Source organism: Manis pentadactyla, chromosome 5, assembly GCF_030020395.1.
Source record: "Manis pentadactyla isolate mManPen7 chromosome 5, mManPen7.hap1, whole genome shotgun sequence".
Classification (NCBI taxonomy): Eukaryota; Metazoa; Chordata; class Mammalia; order Pholidota; family Manidae; genus Manis; species Manis pentadactyla.
This window is the reverse complement of record NC_080023.1, coordinates 46886952-46914063: the sequence shown is the minus strand read 5'-3', so window position 1 is coordinate 46914063 and position 27112 is coordinate 46886952. Positions and strand designations below refer to the sequence as shown.

The window sequence follows — 27112 nt, the reverse complement described above, 5'->3', positions numbered from 1 at the left end:
AAAGAAATAATCAATCTTCCCATGTTTTCTTCCATCTGCTACTTCTATAGCTTTTCTTCTTCCTTCCTAATTACAGCCCTTAAATAGAATTTGTGCATCATATCGAATTTACCGAGTATCATAATTCCCCCACGTGGTAAAGATACCTCAAGACAAATGCTGGGCATAGAAGCCACAGGGCATAAATCTGCAACATAGTAAAAAGCTAACCTTTTCAAACAATATGGCTTCTCTCTCACTTACCAACTTTACATTTCCCTGTATGGCCCCAGAAGATGACTGGTTAGCCAGAGACGGCTAAGATTCCTCAAGGGAGGAACTACCTAAGACAGCCACAGTCGCAGGGGTCCATCAGGTGAGAAATTGGGGATCAACAGAGAGGTGAGGCTTAGAACCTCACCCCCTGTTTTGAGAGAAATCTTCTGCGTCCATGGATGTTTTATTGCCCTTGTCTAGCTTGGATTAACACATAGCCTACAGGCACACACCTGATCATCTACATTTGCTCTCTTACAACACTAAACTATGTTTTCTACCTTTATCTTGCATCTACCTACCACTTCAGCATTTTATTAAAAACAATAATAAGAATAAGAATAAGAATAAAGGGAGAAATGTGGGATCCACATATAAATCAGGTATAAAAATCAAACGAATATTCATATTTGACCTGATGGTTTATAGTTCATAATGTGTGATCAAAACCGAAAGTTTCTGTGATGACTGCCCTTGTACTGTCCACCATGTAAGAACTTACTCACTATATAAGAATTTGTTCACCATGTAAGACCTTGTTCGTTATGCTTCAGAAGATTGGGGACTGACAAGAATTAGATTTGGGGTGGATTTATGATTGTGCATTGAGTATTGAGTCCCCTATACAGAATTTTATTGTTGTTAACAACCATTTGATCAATAAATATGAGAGATGCCCTCTCAAATAAAAAACAAACATAGTGCTTTATAGAAAGCAAAGAGATATCAAGCTCTAATACAGTGGAATTATGTTTCACTGAGTATAAAATATAATAGTTATGAAGGAATACATGGAAATGTCTAGCTTAACTGCAGAAACATGGCTTGTATGTACATACACATATGAGTTACTAGGCAGAGTTTCATGCATAGTTGTGTGAGATGCATACATGTGTTTGTGCTATTCAACAAAGAACTAGTTACTCAACACTTGGGGAGCAGAAGGAAGATTCCACATATACTAGTCTAGGATTAAATATTGATTTCCTTAGGAGGTAGTGAATTAGGGAATGAAAAGATATTAAACTATAAGTCATCAAACTATCAAATACATTACTAAAGGTGTTTCATGTATGCTTTTAATACAACATACTTCCCCAAATAGGAAAAGAGAGGGATCTCACCCATGAGTTTATATTCTAACAAAGTCATAAACATCCTGATTTATGCCACATTAATTAACTTAATGTTAGTAATGTAAATACATGGTGACTCCTTAACTGAAGCTTCTCTTCCACAGCCACCAGGCAAGTATTTGAACAGGACATCTATATTCTCAACTTGTATTTTTAGAGACTGTCAGCAGTCACAGGAAAACAAAGAATCACTTCTTCAAGTTGGTTCGGATATCCTTATTGATCACATGCAACTACTGTTAGAATGGTTTGATTCTCTCTCTCTCTTTTTTTTCTCCTCAACTTTCAGTTCTTTGCTTCTTTCCGTCTTGCTCTAGCTCCACCACCAGTCCCCTGCAACCTCGTTTCTCCTCCTGAAATAATTACCTGAATAGAAATTTTCCCCTAACATTTGCAGTCAGGGAGAAATTTTATAAATTATCCATTTAGGGAATGTTACACTGGGGTATAAATTACATAAACTGTTGCAAGTCCGAGCCTCGACTGCACCATTGCAGACTTCCTGGCCATACCTCTACAAAGATGACAGCACTGACTCACAGTGCAGGGACCTTCCACTCCAGCCCCCACCGCAACCAAGCCTCCTTAGCTGGGGTACAGCTACCATAGCTAAATGGCTGTTCCATCCAGATGACTACGGCCAAATAAACCCTCCTTCCCTAATGTTCTTGCTCTTCAATATGCACCTAAATCATAACACCCATCATGTTCATCTCCTTTATGCACATGTCCACACTATTCTGCCCTGGAAGTTCTGAAACTTTCATTTATGATTCCAGCACCTACTTCCAAGATAAGCAGCCTTACTAAATCTTCACCCTCTTCACTGAATCAGACAGTTACCTCCTGTCTTAATAAAGATTTGTGATACACTGTTGAACTATCATTATTTTGCACAGAAGTATACTTTTTGCCACACCTAACAACATGGTCAGATGTCTGGATATGAGTGTAGCATTATTCTACCTCCTTATTGCCATTCCCAAAGCATTATTCTTCTGCTCCTGGGTTGGGGGTGGGGAAACATTTCCCTACTCTGTGATTAATATTGCGTGTCTGTGCCACCCCACATTTTTTCACTGTTGTTGCCAGCCAACATCTTGGTCAGTTCTTTATATCTGATGAAATCTTTGATGCCTTCTTTCTACCACATGATTCTAAGAATCACCAGGGTGATGTCAGTGTATATGTTGATAATGAATCCAATACCTTCATTCTTTTCATTCCATTTGGTATCCTGGATTCAAATGAAACTTCTTTTCTCTTCTACCTTAATCACCAGTACAGTCCATCATTCTGTGATGCTGCTGGTTATTTTAATGAAAAACACCAGACTACAATGTTTCACTTTCTGTTTGCAGCCTTAATGCTTTTATCTCTTTCATATCTTCAACTTTTATTTTTTTTTAAGTCTCATAACCACCCCTATTGCCTTGATGCCACATCTTCTCTCAGTAGTTCAGCTCTTTTGGCTTCACATTTATTGCTCTCAGGGTATGTGTTATAGTCCTTGATCAATACCATCAACTGTGTTGCATTCCTGCCTCTGTTTTATCCTCCCAGCAAAACTATAACCCTGAGTCCAGGCTATTGCCTTCCTGGGGCTAAGGAAACAAGTCAGCTATCAAGATTGATGTAACCACAAAAATCATATCCTCCAACCTCAAATGGTACCTCAGCCTTTCACAACAACGATTTTACTCATTCTTGATTCATTACTTCTGTTATACATAGCAACTGCACTAACCCTTCACTTACCTGCTGTCAGCAGATGACTTTACTTTCCTACTTGAAGACAATTGAGGCCTCTAAGTACCAGTTGCCTCACTCTCCTGCCCCAGATTCACTGATGCCAGAATGTACTTCACTGCCTTTACTGTAATCTCAGAAAGAGAATAGGTTAAGCTGCACTGGCTGCTGCAAGCGGCGGCCACACTCAGGCAGCAGGAAGCCCAGTAACCAGAGCTACGCTCGGGCTGACTGCACACACAACTGCCAACGTTTCTTTGTGTTTTTAATTCCCATCATTTTCTCAACATAGTAGCAGTTGGCTTGGAGACTGCATTCACCATTCAAGGTATATTACAAAGTTGCCCTATGTTCACTCAAGGATTTGCAACTCAGGATTTTCCTTTCTGGCTGCTCCTCGGGGGATGTGCACAAAGTATTTCTGACCACCAGGATGACTTTGGTTTCAGCAGGCTCTCCTTGACCGTCTCTTTCTCAGTAAGCTTCCCCAGTAAGCTTCTGGTTGCTCTGTCTCACTGGTCTGACACCCAGCTGTGAGACTCCACTCACTTCTGACTGATGGCTCTGTGGTCTTTCACTACACCCTGGGTTATACTTCCTAACAATTTGAACCAAATGAATTCATGCCCTTTCAGGCTTGCTCCATCCTTCTTTTGGGTGGACATGGAGAATGCATGCTACAGGGACAGAGCCTCTCCAGTTTACAGCAAGCACTGCAGATGGGGTACTGTTTTCTCCAGGCTCCCCACTTGCACCCTCCCTGTGTGGGTGCTGGTGAGTGTTAGGGTGAGGGGTGCCAACAGAAACTGATGCTGCAAGCTGGCTGCCATTACCACACCACATAGATCTTTTGACACCCAGAGCTGGGGAGATGGGATCTGCCAATGTTCACTGGCTGTCAGATCTACCCAGAATAAGTCATCCCCCCCAGGAAACTGAGGAAGTGGAATTTGCATTTTGGCTGCTGAGGGCACTGCAGCAAAGAGCTTTATGGAAATAGGGGAGTACAAGCACTCTTCATCTGTTGCTGACATCTGCACCTGTGGAGCAAGAGTTGGGAATGGGGCAAGCTTGGGCTGCCTCACTGCCATCACCGGCTTGCTACAGGCCTTCTGCAGCATGGAGCTCTGGAAGTAGGGTCTACTGATATCCACTGGCTGCTGAACCCAACCGGCACAGTGTCTGGAGGAGATGGGAACTGTTCTGTAGCACAAAGGGTGTGGATGAAGCCTTGGGCTTCAGTGTCACAGTGTCTCACTCTTTTTTTACTAGGTTTATAGATTATGTTGAATTAATTATGTCTTGAATGGTTGTCAACCCTTTTATCAATTGCCAGAGAAGTTGAATGATTGGTTTTGCTAATTTTGACTGGTTTAATAGATGTTTTTCTGGGGGAGACATTTCCTCAGCTTCTCACAATGTCATTTTAGAAGTATGTTCACTTTAGGACACTGAACTCATGATATTGTATCCCAAAATCTGATTCTGTATTACTAATATCACTATATGAATCTATTGAACACCCAGGGAAGTCAAGCAATAAACTACGTAGGTTTTGCTAGATTTCTGTTTCCTTCACCTCCATATCCAGTTAATGACTGATACCTGCCAAATTTACCTTTTAGATATGTCTCAAAGCTTCTTCTTCCTTAGTTCCACTGTTACCATTCCATGTAACACTCTCAAATTCTCTCTCCTGTTAGGAGAGCATCTGAAATAACCCCGGTGTCACGACCACCTTAAATCTATCCTTCCCACTCTATTCGGAATGACCAAGATAAGATGTCAATCATCACAATCACCTGTTGAATACCCTTTAATGACTTGCCAAAGAATGAATTACTAAATCATATCATGATTCTATGGTCTCGTGTGTGAAGATCCTGTACAGTCTCATGTCTTTCCATTCCCTGTGTTGCCTCTTATTCCCTTGTATGAAAAACTATCTGCATGTTCTGCTTATGCATTTATTTCACACTTTCATTTCTTTATATGGATTGTTCCTTTGCCTGGAATACTTGTCATGGAATATTATATGTAATATTACCTGGAATATTCTTTCTCTTGATAATTTTTACTGACTCTTCAAGTTCAGGCATTTTATTCCCCAGAGAGGCTCTCAGAGTTCCCAGTTTGAGCTGTGTCCCCTTCTGTGCTCCCCTTTTGAAAACCTCTTCATTTCACCAATTGAATTGTATTATCTGTGAAAATTCCTCCTGCCACACTCTGACTTCCATGAGGCAGGGACTCTTCCTTCAACTCCTCAATGGCTCCTCTTTGTTCTGAGGATAGATAGTGAAATCCTAAAAATGACCAATAAGGCTCTGAGTAATTCACACGTACTCCCTTCTTGAGGCCTTTGTGGGTGATGCTCCTCAAGCCTGGAATGGCCTCTCCTCAGACACTGACACAAATGTTCCTCCTCCTTGTTAGCTGGAACTCACACTGTTTACGCTTTGAATAACACTTTGTCAGGGAAAACTTCCCAGACTCTAAAATTAGATTACCTCTCTCATTCATATTCCCCAGATATATCCTTTTTACTGTTTCTCCATGTAAGTTTTGTAATTATATATTTTGCTGATTATTTGATTAATGCCTGTCTCTCCCCAGGAGGACTTACCTCTCTGCTGGCAAGGTTTGTGTTTATATCGCTTTTCCTTTTACCCCTAATGCTTTGCACATTGCCTGGCATTCAGAACATTCAATAAGTAACAGGTTGAATAAGCTCATGAATGACTAGTTTGACAATGATACCAGTACTCGAATGAGTGCTTCCAGTATAACAGCCTTTAAACTATGCTTTTGAACTAAAATTAATGCTGCAAAAGGTTGACATTAGTAAGATATTTAACAGTGAAAAATGAAACTATTAGGCAACACACAAAACAAGTCATTTATATTTCAATTTTCAGTTTCTCAATGAATTACTTTTGTTGACAACAAGGTATATTTAATATATTTAGTATTTGCGGCCTGCCAATTAGATAGACTGACTTAGATTTCTACAAGTACATGAAAGTATCAGTCTCCCTTTTTTTCATTAGAAACTCCTGTGCGAAATCTTGGTTGGAGCCCTTCCATCCCCTGACCTGTCACATCTAAGTAAATCAACTTGGCCCAGAAGGGTTCTCTTGATTTGTAAAACCTGTCCCTATTAGATTATTTGTTTACACGCTTGTCTTGTGTGCTGGCTTGTGGGCTCTTTGGGGAAGCAACTCTATCATTTTAATCTTCATATCCTCAGTATATACCATGGTGTCTGGCACAAGTGGGTTTTCAATTAATACTTGTTCAATGAATAAATGAATCAATTAATGAGTCTCTCAGAATCACTAAATGCTTTTCATAATGGAAATTATAATAAATGTTTTAGCCTAGAAGTACTTCATCTGAAAAAAGCCATTTTCCTAACAACAAGTAAGCCAAACAACTAATATATTTGCTGAATTTTCTTTCTGCTTGACATAGTTTATGTCTTCTACTTTTAATCTATTTGTCATTTATTCATGTAGCTGCTCTCTCTTGTGGGAAAATTTTACTGATTTTGAATGAAACTTCATGTCTAAAATTGATCATTCAGATAATTTACTACAATTAAGAAAGTATGGTTCTAATTATATTATCTGAATAAGAGTAATTATTCTTGGATTTCTGTATGTAAACTTCCTTTGAAGTATCCAAAGCACTTACATAAAGGAAAAAATTAATCCTCAGTTTTGTGATCTAATTCTTTGAAGTGGTTATTTTAGTCAAAACCATCCCCCATAAATTATAATGATACAGTAAAATATAATGAAAAATAACTAAAATTATATATTTTCCATAAAAAATCTCATTTATTTTATAGGTATGTGAGCAAGTGCATGTGTATAAGCTGTTATCTAAACTTCTTCCCAGGTTGGAATAATTACTGCTTGCCAATTGGCCTGTAGTGTTTTTTTTATTTATTATCAAAGTGTACTTGATTTAATGTACGATCAAATATGCTATTGTACTATATATACTGTGTGATATTATGGGATATATGATACAGACATTTTAGAGCATCCTGAAAGCCCCTGAAATTGGCCACCCAATGTATTTTTGACATTGACATAGTTCAGAGGGCTGGTCTTAGAATTTAAAAATTGCAATTTTGAATTCCAAATCGCCAAATCTTATGGCCAATTCTTCAATTCTTCTTATCCTTCTACTTGGACAGAAACAAAGATCCCAGTACAGTTCCCAATTCTGTTATCACTTTGATTTAGCCAGACTGTTACACAGCCATTAACATAATGATTTGCTTTTACTCAAATAAATTATTTACTAATTAGGAGATGTGAGAATTTTGCCCTTTAAAGAAGACATTAAAAACACATTGACTGTTTTTGTCTATATTACCTACATTTTTATTTTTTAATTTTTTTTTATAAATCTTCACTAGTCAACTTGATACAGTCTTATAAGTGAGTGGGATTCTAGTAACTAAGAAAGTCTAACAGTTGGTGAAGATGGTAGCACACAAACTAGAAGATACTAAGAAAACACTGCTTAAATAATAAATGACACCCTACAAGCTGATTAGAGTGACAAGCTTTTCCATATTGAGATGTTTGCTCTTATTTCCTCTGGTATGGGCTTGAAATGGCAGTGTTAATAAGACAGATGATCAGTGTTAGCACATGCCTAATAATAATAAAAAAAAAAACACCAAAGAGAAAAGGGTAAAAATAACATGTCTCAATGCAACCAACTGCAGAAGCTGATTTGTAATTATAGAAGAAAAATGTAAGCAAACAAAACTAAAACATGGTTCAATCATGTCCCCAGTAAGATTAGGTTTAGTTTAAACCAACCAACAAACCAAAAGATTTAAAGAGAAAAGAACCTAGAGAGATTGCATATGAAGCTATTTTCCATGCTCTGCTGGTTCACATTTTCATCTGTTGGGACCTATCACATTATGACCTAATGTAATGACATCTTTGATGACATGGACAGGCACAAGCTAAAATAGAGATGCAACAGCAAACTGGCTGGTTTACACTGCACATTCCAGCATTGGAATTAACTTCCAATGGGAAATTTTGCTCCATCTAGGTCAAATACCATTCCAAAAAGCAACCTCATCTGAACCTTTATAGCGTGGTTAATATGCCCTGGATTTCAGTGACCGAGACAGAATGGAGGCTGAACACTATCCAGTGTCAAAATGTGTTTTCCAGCCGTGTGTCAGAGTCCTTCAGCACTACAACAGTTACAATTTCTGAACAATTCCCATAAAACTTAGGGGTTGTTGACCTGAACTAAACTCCCTGTGGCTAGCAATGTCATTCTTTCCCTTGTTTCGCTTTCCAGGTTGATAAAAATCGATATGTTCTCTCATAGAATTCTGACTTTCCAAGCTGTGTTTAGGTTCATGTGAAATGCGTGGAGTAGAGAGAGGGACAGGAGCTGCTATTTTGTCTTCCAGAGCTATTTCCTACATACATCAAAGCAGGACATAATGCTAGAAATGTTATAAGAAACAGTTGCTTTGAAATTAATCAGTTTTGGATTTTTTGATAGGGTGAATTTATTTTTTTGAAAATAGTTTACTATGTCATTAACACCTGCTTTAATCAAACTACTGTTAAAATAAAATCTTTGAGCCTAACACTATTAGCTCTCATTTTATGTTTGATTTCAATTATCATTGATTTATTCTTGAAAAAACGTAAAGTTTACAGCTACTATACACTTGAAAGATTTTTTTGTTGTTGTTTAAAGCTAAAAAGAATGTAAGCTATGACCTCCCATTTGGTTTTTCTCTGCATCTCCCTGAAAAAAGAGGAAAAATGGATTTGCAAGGGACACTTCTTATTTCTTTCCTTTTGGACAAAGCTGTTTATGGTGTGCAGCTTTCTTAAAATTAATATAACTAGACATTCTGAAAATGTTTCAGTCTCCTATTGTCTGGGTTGCCAAAAGATAATTCAGTCTCTTCCATATGACAAGTCCACTTCTATGCTATGTTCTAAGCCAGGAATTGGCAAACTTTTCCTGTAAAGGGCCAGATAGTAATTACTTCAGGTTCTGTGGGTCCTTTTGTTCTCTGTCCTAACCACTCAACTTCTGCCATGGTAGAGTAAAAGCAGCCAGAGATAACATGCAAATGATTGTGATGTATTCTAATAAAACTTTATTTCCAAAATCAGGTACTGGACTGGATTTGGCCCATTGGCCATAGTTTGGGAACCCTTGATCAAAGCTAGTGATTCCCAAACTTTAGTTCACATTGGAATCATCTTGGAGCTTGGCCTAGACCACACACTTAGTGAAATAAATGGATGCCTTTGATTACATATATATGTACAATTAATATATTTAATAAGTAATTCAAGTAATTTTAATGAACCTCCAAGTGTACATAATTGCTTCAGGATATAATAAATTTGAGAATTTTATTCCATGCTTCCTGGATGAGGGACACAATTGTTCTCATTTTCCCTGATTCTTAGGAAATATTCCTATGGATTTACACCAACCAGTCTGTTTCCTTGATACTTATCCAGATACAGGAGATTCTGAGTATCAAAATGGTGGAAATCTTTCTGCATTAATAGTGTGCCAGGATACACACTCAACTGTCATAGTGAACAAGTTCATGTAAGTGATAGTTGAGAAACAGTTTTGCCAGGTCCATAATCCTGCTGCCCAGACACTGCACAATAGCTGTGCTTTGGAGATCATGACATCTAAAGTGAGAATCAGAATAATGGTCAAAATTTATTAAGCACTTACTATGTGCCTGAAACCACTCGAATCTTTATAGCTATGAACCTGTTTAATGCTTATATCAATATTTTGAGGTAGGTGATATTACTAATTCTCCCACCTCACCATTTCTGCTTTTGCTTTTCATTGTTGTTTTGTTTTTACATATAAGTAAAGAGAACCACAGAAAGAATAAGCACAGTACTCAAAAGTTCATATAGCTAGTAAATGATAAGAGGCAGGCTTGTAGCCTAGTCTCACCGTAGAGATCAGATTGTTAACCTCTATTCTATACTTATTTTCTTCTTATTTGGAAAGAAGAATGAATAAAAGAAAAAAAAATCAATAATAATGTAATGTGTTTCAGAGAAAAACAATAGTGCCAAATCTACGTCATATTAGGTAGCCAATTTAAAAAGCATATTTTAAAAAGACATCTGCTTGACAATAATAAAGGGCAGGTAAGGTGAAATTTGGGTATCTAGTAACTTCTATATCATAATGTCCTAAAGTAGAATTCCCTAGAAAAGGCATATTTTAAAAGAACTCATATAGAGGAAAATCAACCACAGAATGTGATGTAGGGGGAAAAAAAAGAAATGAAAAAAATATCTGCCATTAAACAGAATCAAAGTGTTTACACTTAATGTGATGAAAAATAAAAGTCAGGGATGTTAGTTCTACAATGACTGTGGCTTAATTGGATTCTTTTAATAATGTGCACAGAGACTTCTAAATAAACCAATGTGAGTTTCTTGAGAATCTAAGGAACTACCTGTGTATAAAGCTGGAGGTAAAGACAGTGTACACAACAAAAGGTGTTAAACTACACTGACCTATGAAGTAGTGGTACTCAGAAGGGCAGACAGGAGGCAAGTCTTACATTTGAGCAACAGAAGACAGTAGTACAGCAAGCACAAAAGAAAGCCTAAAAGCTGGGGCCTAATTCCAGGAGGTATTTGTAAGTACTGAGCTCCATGGCATGAGAACTATTTCTGGATTTTCTATTCTGATTTGTCTATTCAGCATTGATACTAGGCTTTTTTTTTAAATTACAGAGGCTTTATAGTACATGTCAATGTTTAGTAGTGCTATCCCCCTATCATTAGTGACTTTTTCCCCCAGTGTTTTCCTTGGCTATTCTTTCTTTTCCAAATGAATTTTATAATTAGTTAAGTTCCAAAAATATAAAGCACCAAAAACAAAACTGATAAGTTAGAATTGCAATAAGTTTATAAATTAGCATAGGGAAAACCAATATTTTTATGATGTTTAGTTTTCCTTTCCAAGAATATCATATGTTTTTTATTTCATATACTAGTCTTAGTCTATATATATGTCCTTCTGGAGTGTTTTATACATTTTATACATTTCTTGTTAAGTTTATGCATGTTTTGTTTTTGTTCTTCCTATTCAAATGGCATCTTCTAAAGTATCTTATAATTGGATTTTGTTTGTATATATCAATGCTGTTGATTTTTGAATGATAATTTATTATCTACACAAATATACACAAACATAGATAGTTATTAGATCAGATCAGATAGACAGACATTCCCATGATTGACAAGTAGAGACAATTTCCATGCTTTCTTTCCAATTCTTCTACTTTAGTTTGCTTTCTCTTATCCCATTGCACTGACTAACAATCCATAACTATGTCAAATAATGTTGGAGATAGTGGGCATCCTTTTTCTTACTTCCTGGCTTTAGTGAGAAAGCTGCTATTGGTTTCTTATTAAGTGAGGGCCTGGCTCTTAAGATTAATATATATAAATTTAGTTAAACAGCATTACACTAAGGTGGTGACCAACAATTCCTATTTTTATGAATTTTTTTTCATGTCGAATAATGTGCCAATGTTGTAACAAGGTTTGAGGGAGGCGTATGTCACACAAAAGTGTGAACACCCAGTCATCATGCTTATGAACTACAAAAAGATCTTTAAGACTTCTAACATGAATGGGTGTTGTATATTTTAAAACCTTTTTCTGCATAAATGCACTTTTTCTAGAAATATTTTATTTGTTTATCCTCCAGAACCTATTTTATTTCTTCTCCTGCCACCCTGATTTTTCCTTCCTTCACAGTCCTAAAATCTCTGAACAGATATTTAAATGGCTCACGGTTCATTCCTCCATCATCTCATCTATCTGTACCCCCTCCTTAGGTAATCTCATTTGGGCTCCTGACTCTACAGAGCAGCTATACACCAATACCTGCCTAATTTATATCTGACAGACTTCCTCAGAATGTCAGGTGAACATATCCATCTGCTTACACATCTTTTTCCTTGGATATTTAATAGCTACCTGAAATCGGACTGTATTATTTACCTGCTCCACCTCAAAACTGCTTCTCATCTAATCCACCTCTCAGTTACCTTATTTTTTAACAAACACTTAGATGGGGCATATAATGTGCCAGACACTATTTCAAGTGATTTATTAAGTATTAACTCACTTAACACTCACAATAATTCTGTGAGGTCTGTACTGTCATTACCCATTTTATCAATGGGGAGACAGAAGCATAGAGAACTTAAAAGGCTTGTGCTGTATTTCACAGTAAGTGGGAGCTCTAAGGTTAGAACAGAGCATGTTGACTGCACAGTGCATGCTCTTTAGCACTGCACTGGAGATTCTTCTGCTTATCCAAGCCACTGAACTTGGAGTTATCCTTAACTCTTCTACTTCTTTTAAACCCCACAAACAATATACCACCAAATCCTAATGACTCTTCGGTCAAGATACACCCAGAATCTGAACACTCTTTTCCTTATCCATTCCAAACACTGTGGTTTAAACCACCATAATTTTTCACCTATACTATTGAAATTGGCTCTATTGTTTCTTGTCTTTTATGCCTTTTGCTTCTGTAAGTGTATTTTTTATAGTCTCTGTTGCCCCACTTAAAACATACAACAGGTCACATCCATCCTCTGTTCAAAACCTTCCACTGTGTTCACAAATAATTTATAAAAGGCCAAAGTTCCTAAAGGGACTTAGCATCTCCTACAAATCATAGCTCATCAGTCTCACACCCTCTCTGCTGGCAGCCCCACTGCCATCACGGTGCCTTAAACACACCAGGCACACTCTCAGCTTGGAGCTTTTGCAGTTGCTGTTCCTTCTGCCCAAACACCTTTCCCTAGATATCTCCACTTTGCTCTCAACTTATTTCTTTCAATTCTATATTCATAGGTCACCTTTTGAAAAAGATATTTCTTATATAAAACAAAAATTTCACTCATCATTCTCATTTGCTTTATTATAGCATTTATCATCATCAGAAAATATATATGTATATATATGTGTATTTGCTTGTTGTTATTTACTTTCAATCTACCCCAATTAGGGACTTTTATTTTTCCACTGTTGGACCTCCAACACTTGCAAAGGTACTTGGCACAAAGTAGGTAATTATTAACTGAATGAATACATAAGTGATATGCATGCTTCCCTTAACTTAATCTACTAATAGCTCTCCTTGTGGAGCATCCCACAGTGCTAATTTCATATGGAGCATCCTTCAGAAAACTGAATTAAATACTCAACACTGGTGTTTTTATTTAAACTTAATGGAAAGCTCATCAGTTTTTTATTTTTCTTTGATTGCTGACTAGATAAATGATGGTATTGAATTAAGCCAGTTTTTTCCTCCACTGTTTACTGTGTCTCAACTGCATGAGCTGGTAGCATCTAGAATTATTCCTTTATCTTTATCCAAACTCAACCAGACTGTGTGTTGCACAACATAGGGATCCCTCAAATACTGGTCTCCTTTCACTTTTCCTCTTCAATATATTCACCGGGGTTGGCCAATAGATTTCAACTTGTAAGCCAACTCACAGATTCATTCGAAGCCACAAGAATTAATGTGTTGAGATGGTTTAGGTGGCTCAGGTGGAATGTTTTTGATAAGTAATGATGGCCTATGGCCAGAAAGGGTAAGTGACAACATGAGTAATGTTTTTCATCTTTGACTTAGGAGGTAAGCTCCTTAAGAGAAGTAATTTATTATTATTTTTAATCCACTCACCATTTAACATAGAACATCGTTAGTATACTGCACATAATGGATACTCCATACATATTTATTATTTACATGATTAGTTTATGAATGCTAAAGAAACACTTATTTGTATCCTGAACATGGATCTCACGCCTCTGTTTCCTAGGCAACTTTTTCCTCTATAAGAGTAAAAGATCATTAGTCTGTAATATATTGCTAGATAAATCTTTCTGGGGCACCCAGATGTCACCTGTTTATGTATCATAAAACAGAGTTGTGCAAGCTATCATATAAGGGAAAAGCATCTCTTTGTCATGTATACCTTCTTGTGCAAAATAAAATTTATATTTTTCTTGGGGTTAACAGGTGTTATAAGACTCCTCAAAATAATTTATAAAACACTGCTAAAAATCCAACAGTTCAGTGTGAATTCTTGTTACACTCAATACAAGTCCACTTATCATTTTCCTAACTGATAAAATCATACTGCTGACAGGAATGAAAAGAGATGTAGAGGAAGGATTCATAGTGCCTAATTTTTAAAATAAATTTCCCACTGGGTTGTCTCACTCTCAAACAAAAACACAATATACCAAAGAATACAGGTGCATGTTGCTCTTTCATTAAATTCCCACAGTCAGTTTTGGCCTTCAAGGCAGTGATTTAAAGTAGCAAGTGAAAAGCACTCTATTTCAAAGCATTTACCAGACTTCAACATGAAATCAGACATTTTTGTGTGAGTGTTTCTTCTTGTGTGTGTGTGAGTGAATTTTCAACCTAATTCCCGTTTTTGGTTTTTAACAAATTCCATTTAACTGAGGGTTGCCATGTTCACAGATACGTCCACTTGTTTCTGTCATCTCCATGAGTTTAATTGTCCTTATCTCAAAAAGAAAATAAATCATTCACAATAATCAATGAATGCCTGAAGAGTGGGTTAATAATTGTATTTTTATCATTTCTCCTTTTTATTAAAGTACATCACTCCAGTTCATCAAATTTGTCAGCCAAACCACTAGGAATCTGATGTAAAAGCTGACATCTCTCAGTAAGAAACTTTAAGGGTGGTGATATCTGGTAGGTGGTATGGTGTAATGTGGGCCTGTCAGTGGACTGTATGAAACATAAGGATTTCATGAGCCATATTTGATAGTCCTGGATTCAAATCCCAGCTTTGTTATGTATTACATGACTAAACTTCTCCAAGTCTGTTTCTTCATCTATAAAATGGGGAGAAAGGTAGCTACTTTATACAACTGCTATTGCCTAAAAGAATGCTTAGTATATAAGAAGGAATTCAAGACAGAGATAAGACAGTTACATCCAAATTTGAGTAAATAATTTGCTTTAAGTTAATGTTACTGTTTTTGTATCAAGTCATCTGCATACCCTCCTCTATACCTGTATACCCGTATATCCTAATGCACAGGGAAGTCCATACATAAAGCATGCCAAAAACACTTGACTATCACAATATCTTGTTTATTGCTTTCTAGTTAATTCTTTATATATGTGACCAAAATGTTCTTTCACCTATGCAAATCAGCCTGTTACCTACTTGCTTAAAATTATTCAATCATTCCCTTTCATCTACACTAAAGAGTAAATTACATACTCTCTGAAAATCTAAGCCTAGTCAAATTGCTACTTCTTTCTCATTTCAACATAATACCCAGCAACATTGCTTCCCAATAAATTCACCCTACCTCAAGTTCAACTCCATGAGGTCTTTCCAGACACACCAGACAAATTCAAGTTCCTCTTTTACACTCCAGATCCATGAAAGCACTTAGTTTCCTGTACTGAAGTACGTGTATTAGTGCAGGCATTATGACTCCAAAACCCAGGTATGGGATGGTCAGAGATGCAACCTACCTATTAGGGTTGTCTAATTTGCAGAAGTGTAAGTAGGTATAATTAGAAGAACCAAGCCTGCTGAACTGATCATGTGTAAGGAAGAACAGCAGCTTGGGTATAGTTAGTTTGCATACGGTTAATCATAAACTCCCAAAGGCATAGGACTTGCCTTTCATGGTTATATACTGAGCATAATGCCTGGCACAAGTAGGAAGACAATAAGTATATATTGGAGAATGAATGAATACTTGCAATATGAAACATATCCTAAGCAAAAGCAATTTTAAATCTGGAGTTAAAGTTGGCTCTCAAATCATCTAATGTTTCATATATTTGAAATGTGAAAAGATGCTTAACTAATTTTTAAGTTAAGTCCTATTTTTGTAAAGTAGGACTTATGAACTAAATGAAGATCATTTAGTTTAGCTAGTTTCATTAGCTGAACTAAATGAAAAAAACCTCATACAGCACATGCTGTATGGAAATAAAAATTTTATAAGTAAAAAAAAATTTGATTAGAGAAAACTGTAGCTTAAAGACTGAACTATACTTTGCTATAGCATAAGAGCACAGGCCCATCATCTCTGATACTGCCTTCTCAATTTGCTAATAGAATAAGGTTCAGTATAATATGGACTTGATGCCGCCAGTGATCTGGAGATGCAGTTTCAAAGGAATTTTCCTCCATGTAGCATAGTAAATTTTGGATTTCCAATTGGGTCAAATAGCAGATCTCTTTCAATTTTTGTTTTCTCCTCTAGTATCAAGGGGTGTGTATGTGTGTGTCTGTGTGTCTGTGTACATGCACTCTTACTAGATATATTTCAACAGGTCCTCTCTGCCCTGCCCATATTTATAAGTTTCTTTCTCTAGAGTGTTGTAAATAACTCTTGTCAGGTTAAGGGCCTTCCCTATGGTGATTATTGTTAACTAGAATTTTGGTACCCCTAATTTTTAAAAGAAATTTCCCTTAGGCTTAAATCAGTTTGGGCATGTTGGTAAGCCATGACACTCAGTAGAACCTAGAGGCCTTTGTTGGTCCATTTCAGTTACCTGTCAGGGTGTGGTGTCTTCCAACTCTTTAACAGGGTGGAGGTAAAACATTCTGGGTGCCAGATGTATTCTACCCTAAAGATCTGTCATGGACAAGAGCAGTAGAAATAAGCAAGGCCTCCTAGGATGCCAAGTAACTAATCCGGCTGTAGAAGTCTGGACCTCTTTTTCCACTTGGGTGGCTCCTTGATAGGCTCATATCTGTACAAGGGATCAGTCAATCTCCCAAGAGCTCCATAGAATGGATCAATGCCTGATTGAAACAAGTAACCAATGGTCACAAAGGGTGAGGGTTACTCTCCTGAGCATAGCAGTAGTTATGGCTCATGCTCCAACCAAGACATGTGATATAGTACAAGACTCAAAGAATCCAAGACACAAGGTACAGTCAGTACACAGGCCCAGTTCCACTTTAAGAAGTGCCCCAGGTCTATACACTTGCCCCTGGATGCCAATTGTTAAACCTTGCCATTTAGGTCCATAAATGAAAAACAGAGACTTGGTAGGACTTTGTAAAAGCACCACAGCACAGCTCAAAGCCCAAGCTTACCATCAGGAAGTAGCAGAGGTCAAAGTGCATACTAACCATTGGCAGCAGCCCCATAGCATGCTTACTGAGGGGCAGCAGTCCAATGGCATGCTCACTTGCAGGCAGCAGAGCCAGTGTGCAAATCAAAGGAAAAGAAGACAGTCCTACAGGTGGGGTAATGACAATCTCCTTGACCATCCTGCTCCAAGCACAAGTTGTTTCATTTTTGCCCCTCAGAGGTGGGCTCAACCTTGCATTCCCAAAATTAGTTCTGACATCAAGACAGATGATGCCACACATGTACCAAGAGGGAATAAAAATGTTTGTTTCTTTAAAAATGGTGTTCTTTAAGGGAGGAAACTGGGCAGGCACCCAAGCTTGTCTGAAATGCTTTGAGCTACATGAAAGGTGATGGCTTTGGTTTATATGTGGTTAAGGATGGGGCAGAGGGAAGGTTCTCACACACAGACCAGGGTTTGCATGTTGATCTTACCTATGGATGCCATGGAGAGGAACACCAGACTTCCTTATGTGGGGGCAAAGGGGATGAAGAAGGATTGGGTCCTACAAGCTGTCAGAGGTCAAACATCAAAAATGCACTCAGACTCTGTAGTCTACAAATTGATCATTTAAAGAAGCCTTTGATTTTCAATGCTTCTCAAGTTATCCACCAATGATTTTTTTCCCTTTCTGTTATTCCAAACTCAAGTCATCTGATAAAAGGCAATGATATGGTTCTTTCTGTTTCTCTCCATGTTACATATAAGAATTAAATCAATTTCCTAAATCTTACTTATAATTACTTGCTCAGTGTTTTATTTCACCACTCAATTATAAGCATCCAGAGGACATGAATAGCATTTGTGTTTTCCACCACTGGCATGTAATGGGTATCTAAAAAGACACGTTCAATAAGTTATGGATATAGGACCTTTTAGTTTCCCATTACATGGGTAAGTGAATTTAACTCAGAGAGAAGACTGCTCTCTTAAAAATCAATGAAGTGCAGTGCAAAAACAAAACAAAACCAGGTTTGCTTCTTATATCCTGTTGTCCTTGACAAGGTATGCAACATCTTTGAACTTCATTTTCCTAATCTGCAAAATGGGTAGGTCCTTTGCCTGAAAACTGCAAACATTTTTCTTCTGATACTTTTGTCTCTGCAGGGAATGTAAATGATAAATAACTACTTAGATATTAATAGGACTTTGTCATTTTCTCATCTTAAAAGTCATCTTCTATTAATAAGTAATGATAACAACCTGAGGGTGTTAGGCCCAAAAGTTGGATATACATTTTAAGAGGGGAATAGAATGTCACCCCACCTAAAATCTAGCTCTGTCCACCTAAATGAGAGATCCTCTGTGTCCTCTTTAGTGATGCTTCAGAACCATTGCTTATGCATGTCAACACACAACATAGAACAATTAGGGAAAGTAGTAATCATTATAATGTCAGCCGTTCTGATTACTGAATTGTAACTACTCGATATGCGACTGCCTAAAGCAATTGCTGAATGCTCCTTCAGAGCCCACAGAACCGTCATGTTGTAGCCTGCAGGTTCCACACAGGCCCCTTCCCTCAATTAGAATTTAATCACCTTGGAGAGCAGCTGAGAATTTCAATCATTATTTTTTTCCAACTTCTATCAATCTTGTCTATTGAAGCAATTTGATTTTTTTTTCTTCCTCTACAAGAATACTACATCTTCTTAGAGGAGAAAAATGATGGGGAGGTGGGAGGGATAAAATGGAAGAAACCAATTTTTACCGGATTTTTAAATGAAACTCCTTAAGAATTGTTGTTTTAAAGCACTCCATTATACCTGTACTTTAATGCCTTGGGGACAGGAAAAGGCCCCTTTGAGAACCTCATTACTTATTGCTTATTACAGCAATTTGAGCCAGATTTGCTATTCAGGTCTGGAGGCAGCATGTACTATGGTTAAGAGCTAGGGATTTAGAGACAAATGGCTCTGGTTCCAAACCCCAGCTCTACCACTTATTATTCAGCTCTACCTGAAATTATAATCATTATTACTACTAGTATTAGCTTGAGTAGATACAACAGTGTTGAGAAAAAAGGGCCACATAACCTATATTTATTTTTCATCCTTGAGACTCAAGTTTCCTTATACCTAAGAAGGAAAAATAATAGTACCAACCTCAGATAAAGACTGTAAAAATTAAATACAGTCATTAATCTTGAGTACCTGACAAATTATAGTATTAAAAAATGGTAGTTATCATTTCTAGCTCTTATCCCCTTTTAACTTGACACATGTATCTTCAGTCCATCATGATGAAAATCAGGTCAACAAATGAAATAACATGGGTTTTCTGAAAATGAAGACCATCATGGGGTTATCTAGAATAACTCATCACTCTCATTTTTGAAATCATAGAGTTTAGCAATACATACTAAGGGATGCCAAAGTGGGGAGAAACATTGTTTATCTGTTTTTATACTATCTTTGAATATTAAAATTCAGCTGCTAATTAAATTTATTTATTGGTATATAACAATTACTTATTCATTATCAATGAATCAAAACTTTCCTTCAATTTTCCTTCAAATAATGTGAAGTACAGTTTCTAAAATAAGCCATCAATGTATCTTTTAACCTTAAGGCTATTAGTACTTACACGCAATTGTTTTTGATTCTTTCATTACACTTTGTTCTTACTCTGACTAGAAGTCTGATTACATTGCCTAAAAGTTATGTGTTTCTATATCTTTACTGCTACATCATGAGTTCCTCAAGGGTGGGGATCACATGATTCATCTTCATATCAGACAAGACCTCAAACAGAACCCATAGCAAATGATAATCACTGTTTATTGAATGAAGAGACAAACACATAGGTGAATAGGAAACCCTCTGCTATCAGGCCACATTAGAACTTTTTCTTTGTATTCAGAGGATTCTGGGTCCTCCTAATTTTAAAGGCCATCAGAGAAAGCCTTTACTCCTTTTACTTCCCACCAAATAAACAGTCATATCAGCCATTGTTTTTTCTCATCATTTTTCTCATCAACATCATTTTTTCTTATCTCCTCAAGCTAATAATAGCAGCAATAATAATGGTAGGATATAATTAATGAGCTAGGCACTCTTCAATCACTTTGCATATATAAAATCATTTAATCTTCACAGCACTCCTCTGAGAGGTGTTACTATTATCCATGTTTGACATCTGGGAAAACTGGGGCACTGAAAATTTAAGTAGTTTGTAAAGGGTCATGTAGCTAATAGGTAGTAAGCCAGGATGTAAACACTTTTGTCCAGTAAGTCTCCAAACTGCTTTCCTCAGAGTTAAAACTTCTCTCTCCAGTTTATCAACTCTTTGAACTTCAATTGTGTGATATTAGTACAGCTATGATAAGGCCAAGTCACATTTAGTATTCTGCATTTTGTATTGGACAGGGTAAAAAAATATATGGGGACTTCTGCTATTGTCCAAGGAAAATTAATTTCTATTAGGATTGAACTCCTTCAATACAACCAAAAAACTGGACAAAATATATGAAACAATTGTTTTTCAACATTAGATAACAGGCAATGCAGATCTATGATTTCCAAGAAAAGGATAAAAGATGAGGCCTGTCTATGGTGGCCTCCCCTCACCTCCTAAAGGCAGTTTCCAGGCTGCCATGGAGGGATGGGGGGAGGAGGAGAGATCCTAAACAGAGCCTACTAGTCACCCTGAGTTGAGAACAGAAATCAGAATAGCAGGAAGGCAGGGTGGCTAGAGTGTGCAGGGCATAAGGGGAGGAGGGAGAAAGAGATCTGGGTATTTTCAGAGAAGTGACTCTCTAGTCTGTGGCTGTGTATGTATTTGGACCTTCATGAGGTCCATGGGGGAGAGGGAGAACTAGAAAGTTGTAGCTGAATGGTTTCCAGCACTTATGTAAGAATAGAGGAAGAATAGGGAGAAGTGACTCAAGACAAGATGACATGCCTTGGAGGGTGGGTAGGAGGTCATACTGTTGTAGAGAAAAGGACTTTTTGTTGTTGCTCACTACCCAACCATACTTAAATAGAAACATCCAAATGGAATGACCCAAAGTCCTTGTTGGTGCTTGTCTGCTGAGAAAAGAAGGCCCACATGTTGACTAACCAGCAGGGATTCAAACTTAAGTGTTTGCTGCATTCCTAGGAAGCAGTCACTAGCCAAGTTGATGAAAAAATGCAGCTTAATAGAATATATGATGAAAGTAGGTCAATGAGTATATTGTTGGAAACCTATCTTTGACTATGGTAAACTTGCAACACATGTCCAATTATAATCTAAACCTTTCTTATAATTGAATGAATTACTTCCTTGTTTGAAAAAAGGAATTTTAGATGTTAAATTTATTTTAGTAGTCAAATAGGGAGGCCACAGGGTTTTGGATGGTTGGGGATACATTCAACACTAGACTTAAGAACTTAACCTCACAGAATCTTCAGATCCTTATCAGGATTTCCTTCCATTTCTTTAGAGCCCACTGCACCAAGCATATAACCATTGGCATTAGATCATTCTTGATTATTGTTTTCTATGCTTTGGAAAGTTTAATCAGGAATTAGAAGATACTCCAATGATGAGAAAAATAATAGAAGAGAATGGGAAAATAGAAATAAGGTAGTGTCTTTGGCTATTAGTAAAAAAGGTACATTGAGTAGCACCTAATACATATGCTCTGCTATTTACATCACACGTCTACAAATTTTATTGTTTCAGCCACAAAAGAGTCTGTTATTGGTGGTCTTTTTGGTGATGAAACAGACAGTTGTAAGAAAAGAACATAACTTATGGACATAAATTATGGACAAGTTTCTTATCCACTTATATCTTTGGATGTGTTTGATGTCTCTTAAAATTAAAGAAGTATGAAAAGCAACATGTAGATAATAGATAAAGGCAAATGATCTTTTTAGATTTCCCAATCTCAGCATATAGTCGATGGATTCAGTGCAAATACTGGAACTATTCAATTTAAAATCAGTATCTCTGAGGGAATAATGATCAATATGGGGCTGTGACTTATCAAAAAGATCATTTAATCTCCTGGTTTGATAGTTATCACCAGCTAGGTTAGGTTAATACTGAATCCTTACCAACTGTATTAATTTTCTATTAATGCATAACAAATCATCACAAACTCAGCAGCTTAAAACAGCATGCATTTATTATTTTACAGTTTCTGTGGGTCAGGAGTCAAGCCACAAAGTAGCTAAGACCTCTGATCAGGGTCTTACAAAGCTGTAGTCAAGATATGGCCAGGCTGCATTCCTATATGGAAATGAGAAAGAATTCACTTTCAAGCTCACTAAAGCTATTGACAAAATTAATTTCCTTATAAGTATACACCAAGAGCCCTGACTTCCTGCTAGCTGTCTGTTGGGCTGCACTTAGCTCCTAGAAGTTGCTTGTAATTCAGAGAGGCCACCACAGTTCCTTGCCAAGTGGCCTCTCCCATTTGGCCACTCACTTCATCATGCCAGTAGAATCTTCTGGGAGTCTGTTAGTAAGACAGTAATGCAAGGGCAGAAGTAGTATGTCATCACCTTTGCCATGTTCTATAGGCTGAGTCGGTGACAGGCCCCACCAACACTCAGGGGAACAGGGTTACTAGGCAGCTGTCCTGGAGTCTGTCTGCCATACCAGCTATTGTGATCTTGTTATCATAGCCAGACAAGAGTCATATGACATGGTTGTATCTCCTTTGGAATTTCACCTATCCTTATAATTTTCTTTACTCTTGTTAATAAATATAAGTGCTGAAACCAGTCTGATGAATAGCACCAAAGCTAGAAAATTCAGAACAACAAAACATGAACTCTGCAATTAAGAGGTTTTATGTCTGGGTTGCACTTACACTTTTTAGAGTGTTTACACACTTTAGAATACATATTTTATTCGCCTTTGTTTTTTCACTTATAGGCATCCTGGGAGATATCCAGGGCAAGGGTATTACACATATATTACAGGAAAGAAAATAGTTCCATTAAAAAATCCATAGCTAGACTATAGTCCTGTCCATCCTTCATAGAAAGTTCCTTCCAGTGAATTTCACTAACTTTGAAAATATTAGTGAGGTCCTCTTCCTGAATTCTGTTTATTACCCAGCAATTATAAAGCTGAGTAGTTGCCTATTGGAAACTAGAGAAATTGAGAGTTCCACATAAATACAGATTTATTTGGTGGAAATTTATCCCATCAAATTATTTAAAAATGAAATTTTGAGAATAGTAATAAAAAGTTAAGACTTGTGATTTCTACAAATGAGGGTTATTTTTCTTTTTTGAACAGAGGGAATAGAGTATTTAGGTGATTAAGCCATCCTCTGCAAGTGTAGTAAGACACAATATATTCTATTTCATAGTTTCTATATTTTCTTGCTATAAAAATAATACTTTCAATATTGTTAAATAAATTATAACAAAACAGAAAACAATATCCTGTCTTTTTCTATGTAACAATTCCCACTTTAGTAGAACTTTAGTTTCCTTTTTCTGCTTTTCCTCTATAATTTCCTACAGGCACTGAATAGAAATCAACAGTTTTTATTCTGCTCATCTTTACCACAGTAAGGCAATGTACATACTATGCAGTTTGAAAACATTTATGAATATAGTATATATTAATACTGAGTTCTGTAAGGAAAACATGTTTTCTTTATTAACTCCACTGGGCTAAATCTAATTTCTCAATCATGCTAGGTATTCATGTGTATTTGACATACTAATATTCACATATCAAAACTGTCAATAATAAAATAAAACAAATGTGCTTAAGAATTTGCAAAGAGAAGGTGTCAAAAAGCATTAAAATATAACAATTCTTTTGGACTCAAAGGTCCTCCACTTTTCACTATGGCTCAACTTCCATAAACACCATCAGGCATTGCTGCCTCCCTAGGGGGCACATTTCAGTGAAGTGTTCATTTATCGGCTTCCTCGTAAGAAGGGGAAATATTGGCAGGTAGAGTACCAATGAATTTTACTGAATCATACAGACTGGAAGCATTTTGGTAAAATAGCATGAGACAGCGTATAATAAGTGGATGACTTACTCTTCAGTGACATGAGACTCAAAATGTCAACTTGTATGAGTGACAATTGTTTGAATGTGGAATTCAATGTTCTCTCCACTTCATTTTAACTTGGTTGCTCTGTATTAGAAAGTGCTGGAGGAACCCAGCAGTATGATTAAGAAGACTGTCAAAAGAATGTCTTTAGAGAAGCCCAAACTACTATTTAGGTTGATAAAATGGTATTAAAATCACAGCCATTAGGGACAAAGCAAAGAGTGAACTGTGACCGATGTGAATCCGTGTGAAGGCTGTGGACAGAAAGATGTTTCCTTGGCCACTTCCATCTCAGTTCCAAGACTGCGTAATTGATATACACTTGGAAAAGTGATGGTAAGACATTTTCTAATAATGACATAATTCTAATCCCTCATGGCTGGTCATCAATCAAAGCTTTATTTGTGATACACTGATTGATGGAATGAAAAGAAGGAAATCATTCCCTCTTTTAGCTAAAGAGTTAAAGGACAGATTCACTTTCAAAATTGCACTCTACTTTCAATATAAAAATAGATATACTTTAATCAAATGGATGCTATCAAATAAATAGCTAACTTGTAACAGATCCTTAATGATAACAATTGGTACTGTGATGAACACAGGCACGCAGAAATATCACCAATAGGTGTCATGAGTTAGCCCTTTGTGTTGAATGCACTTTAACCAATGGGCCTGCCGCACTGATGAGAGATTCGAATGTTTTAGATGTGGGTCAATGGAATACATGCACAGTTTTACTTGCTCAATATTCTGGTTATGTTATATGTTGATATCTTTTTTTAAACGATCTGTGTACCTTACCACAGATGCATGCTGGACACACATCAAAAATCCTGACACATAAAAATAGAGCTAGGACTTCAAAGGAAAATTAACGAAGATCAGTTGTAATTATTATAGGCATTCTAACGTCCTAAGTTCCATTGTGTTTGACATTTTAAAGTAACCAAAGCTTTTATTATCTAAGAGTCACCGCATAAGTCATGGCAGTGCCTGAGTTTCATCCAAGAGGAGAAGAATTTACCAGACTAAATGATTTCAAGGAGAAAGTGGGTAAAATAAACTCTTTGTGAATACACTGTGTCATGATTGTAGGCTCTACTAGTTACGATAAGTAAAATTACAACAAACTCATCTCACCAGAAGCTGAGTTTATATTCACCACGTGATTTAAGCTTTGAAAGTTTGTGGTCTGTATTTCTCTAAGAACTTGAGTAAGTCCCTTGATGCTAAGTTGTGGTTATTTGACAAAAGGGAATTCACACCGGTCAAAATCTGATTGACATTGAAAAATACCTTTTTTCAAATTTGTGTTTCGTTTTGTTTTTCTTGGGGATTTTCTTTCTCTGTAAGCTCCAGGTAATAATCACTACAATGTTATTTAAACTTTTTGGGGGGCATCAAGGCATCACTCCTTTTAGAATCTGAAGAAAATTTTTGGCACTTCCTTCTCCTGCTCATAAACTTAGGGCTGATGTATTTTTGGTGGTCATATCGCCCTCTTTCTTAGGGTAAAACTGTTGGAGCGGGGAAGGCAAGTGTCTCCCAACTCCTAAGAATTTATCAGCTCCCTGGTATTTCTGGTGCCTCCATTACCTCTGAGAAAGAAGACCAATATCCTTTTAGAACATTAAAAATCCAGCAATGTTATTGTTTGTGGGAGAAAGAATAACAGCTAATATACACTCACTGAGTTTCTTCATCATTAAAGCCAACTGTTCACTACAATGTCTATTTATATCTCTGAAAGCAGTACATAATAGGTGATCAAAAATAACTTTCACAAAATATGAATAAATTATGCACAAAGTTTGTGGATAACTATGCCATCATGCATGAATGCCTGTGACTCTGGGGGAAAATATTTTCCCAGCCTGGGGCAAATTAACTTTGAAACCGAAATCAGTCAAAGGGAGAAATAAAGTGGGAGAAACCCAATTACTGCTTACAGTCATCCACTTCTGCTCTCTGTGTCTCTCATGACCCAGCTGCAACAAGAGACTCCATCCAACCTCTCTGGTCCAGATACACCCTCGCTACCCTCACCCTTGTGATGACCTATTGATATGGCGATGCACTAAGGCCAGGTGAGAGATTCTGGAATTATTGCAATTTTACCCACAATGCCATATGTGTTTTTATAAACTCACCACTGCTTCAATGTGTTTTTTGGAATATTATGGCATTTTTATCCATATTTTTGATTGAAGAGTAAAGCTACTGGTCATAATGGTGAAGAGGATTGTTTTGTTTGTGTGTGGCGTGTGTATCTCTGTGGGTATGTTCTGTTTTTGTGTTTAGATTTATGATGTGAAAGAAGAGAGAAAGAACTCATTTTTGAAGGAGAGGGCTCTACCAATGGATGAAAAAAGGAAAACTCCCATGTGGTTTCCTAAATTGCAAATAAATGTTACCCATGGAGAAACAGCTGGTAGTCTATGACATAATAAAGATAATTTACACACTCTCACTATGAAAGTTACCTCAGGTGAGAATTTCTAAATCTTTCCTTTATGATTTAGGAATGAGTTTGTTTTTCATATCTGACTTGAGTTATGGTAAGCTTTCCACTGAACATCTTTCCTTCTTTAATATCATGCTCCATACACTGTTTTAAACCTAATTCAAAGCTCCATCATCTCTATGCATTCTTCAGGGGACTCCTACACTGGTCTTCCTATTTCCATTCTTTTTCTGG

General features: G+C 36.9%; 1 non-coding gene across 1 annotated transcript; it reads right to left on the bottom strand.

The window, feature by feature from the left end:
* Nucleotides 1-11718: 11718 nt before the first annotated feature.
* LOC118917444 (small nucleolar RNA U13) lies at nt 11719-11823 on the bottom strand. Its single transcript, XR_005026798.2, has one exon. It is a non-coding gene; the product is annotated as a small nucleolar RNA U13 (small nucleolar RNA).
* Nucleotides 11824-27112: the final 15289 nt, after the last annotated feature.